Source organism: Vulpes lagopus, chromosome 2, assembly GCF_018345385.1.
Source record: "Vulpes lagopus strain Blue_001 chromosome 2, ASM1834538v1, whole genome shotgun sequence".
NCBI classification, from domain to species: Eukaryota; Metazoa; Chordata; class Mammalia; order Carnivora; family Canidae; genus Vulpes; species Vulpes lagopus.
In genome coordinates, this window is record NC_054825.1 from 84,349,183 (window position 1) to 84,352,275 (window position 3,093).

Consider the following 3,093-nt stretch of genomic DNA (forward strand, 5'->3'; position numbering starts at 1 on the left):
GGGCACCTGGGTGGCTCAGTCAGTTAAGCATCTGCCTTTGGCTCAGGCTGTGATCCCAGGGTCCTGGGATCAGACAAACTCTGAGATGTCCTTGGCCATTTGTTCTAGTTGACTCATGTACCTGAACATTTCAAGGTTTGTATACCTTCAGTTCCACTAACCATTAGTCTCACTACAGTAGGCATTTGGCATAAAAAAAAATTCAGGAAAGCTTCTTCTGATGAAGCTAAGATTTCAGAGTATCAGTTCATTTTCCCCTGCTTCCTCCGTTTTTAAAACTTCCCCACACAGAGGAAGCCCACCAGTGACCTCTTTTGGCAAGAGCCTGTGAGCTAGCATTACAAAGGTCACCCCACTGCTCTGATGAGGCAGTCCAGGTTTGCTGGCAGAATGAGAAGAGGAAAGCATGCATCCAACAGCCAATTGCTCCTTGCAATCTAATGGATCCCTGATTCCATTCAGATCCCAGGTGGTGATCTCCAGGGAGTATCTCTCAGAGATCTTAGCAGTCATGGCAATGTAGTTCCCCTTCACCAGTATTTGTTTGGCGTGTGGTCAGCTTCTGGCTGAAAAGATATAAGGGAAAAATCTGTTGGGAGAGGGGTTTCTAGAAAAGATTTTATTCCTGGTTAAAACTAAAGAGACTTGTAAAAAACCTTTTGTCCTTAAATTTTTCATTTTGTCTTGAAAGTAGCTGAGAAGCATAACTGGCTTGTAGTTTTATCAATCCTCCCGTAACCATGAAGTGACAAAGCAACTGGATAAAGTGCCAGAGTGAGAGTATAAAAAGACCTCTGAATCCTTAATGTCATTTTGAGTTAGTGCCTCCCAAAAGGAACAGGAACTGTCTGCCTCTGGACAATGTGTTAGCTGGGATCTTTAAATGCCTCTATTGCTTCTCTGTTACTTGCAGCTGAAAGTATTCCTAAGGCCATTAGCACATACAATTTCTGTAAGCCCCTTAAATTTAAATATCCCACTAGATAGAATCATTGCCAGACAATAAGGTGAAGGGAGACTGCATTATAATTTTTCAAAAATGAGCTCAAAATTCTGTTCAGTGTTTTATTAGCAGATATTAGGGGGCTGTTTATATTTGCTAGAACAGTCAAGGTGCCTACTAGTATTGCAAGCTTGGCCAGCAGGAGGAATTTTACAACAAAGCCCTGTGAATGGGCCCTGTGGTTAAAACACTCAGCAGTCCTCTTAGAGAGAATTTTGGAATCAGAAGGAAAGGAATCAGTTACTGTTAACTTGGAATGCTGATTATTCTTTAATATCTGCAGAAATTAGAAGTTGGTAATTTGTTTGCATAGAAAGTGGTGAGGTCTGAAAATACATGGTATATTACAAAATATGAGAGAACTATTTTATTACTCTAAAGAGAACTATAGCCTCTAAACCATGTGGCCTATTTTTCACACTCAGAGAATTCTAGAAACTGTGGCCACAAAGACTACTATGCTCCTGAAGATGCCCTGAAGGCTTCTGATGCTAAGATTTCTTGAATGCATAATATGCCTGAGAAGAAATTTCTGAGGGAAGAACATCCTTTGTTAGTTTGCAGAGAGATTTTCAAACTTTTTTTTTTTACCGCGACACATAGTAGGAACTAAATCGTACATGTCTAATCTAAGTTAGTTTGTGTATATGTATACATGTATGGTTAAAATTAACATTTCATGAAAAAATATTTTTATACTCTCATATACTCTATAATTTTTCTGTTCTTGTTTTTTCCATCTTGAAAAAGTGCTGGTTTTAACCTACTAAACTGATTTCACAACCTGCTAATGGATTATCCCTTGCAGTTGAAAAAGCATGGAGTCAAGATAGTTTGTGTGGCACTTCACAGCTCCTGTGACTTCAGCTGGCTTGAACAGTAAGTATGGAAACTTGTCTTATGGAGCAAAGAATCCAGACCCTAGGGTTGCATGTCACCAGTTGCCCAGGTACTTCGTCTTTGCTTTGACTTCTGCAGCAACAGCTTCAATCTTGGCTGCCTCCCTCTGCCATCACGAGAGACTGGTGTGTTGAATGTTATTCCTTCGGACCCACACTCTGCCCTTCTCTCTGCTCTGTGTCCCATGACACCTATCTGGGTGAGTTACATGAATAGACTCTCCCTCACCTCCTACCTTCTGCTTAAGTTCAGCCAACAGGAAGCTCCTGTAGGAAACAGAGCAGAAAGAAGAGAATGCAGCTGGAATATTTATTTGTCTGGTCTCATCTCTGCAGGGTCAAGATGTTCCAACCACCTTTCTTACTTGAAGTTCAGAGCTCTTCTCAAGGGGGCCCTTTCTCTACCACTCTCTCCTGGGTTCTGGTAACACCTGTGTCTTATGCCTGGGGGCACAGATGTGATGTAGGCTCTGCTGCAGCTGGCATGAGGCTGCTTCTTTAGCCCTTGTGCTTTCACCTCACACTACTCATACCTTTGCAGAAAATCCCTTTGATTAAATCACTCTTGAGTGGTCCTAATTTGAATGTGGCGGCAATTTCTCAATGGGGCCTGGCTAATACAGGCTACCCAAACCAAAGTTGTTCACTATCATCAGGGGAAATAAGATGGGCTTCTTTTCCCAGAAGTCCTGAGTTAGGGTCTCTGTGTTCCCCACCAGTTCAAATGGGTGAAGCCTGCCCGTTTCTGACCTGTCAGTGGAAGGGGAAAAGAATTGCCATTAAACTAGATATCTGAGGCGAATGGATGCTAACCCATCACACAATGATGTTTAATCCCAGAGGGCCAACTAGAAAAGTAACTCTCTTTTGTACCTAGGGGACTATGATGTTGCAATATGAGACTCAGGCCAGCATCATGGCACAAAGTAAACCAAAGTAGTTACTTCAGTGGCAAAATGAATTCCTTAATCACACAATCACTAGCACATTGGGTGACTGACCCAAAGATCAAAATGTAATTGCCTAAAAATGAATCTCCCTTTCATACAATACATTTCTTTTTTGCCAGACTGGAGTCAGGAAAAAAAAAGACAAGGTCATATAAGACTATATTCACCATGTTAAAAAAAAAAAAAAAAGTTTAAAAGCTGCTTCCTGTACTCATTGGTAGAAATATATTTTGTCTCTTAT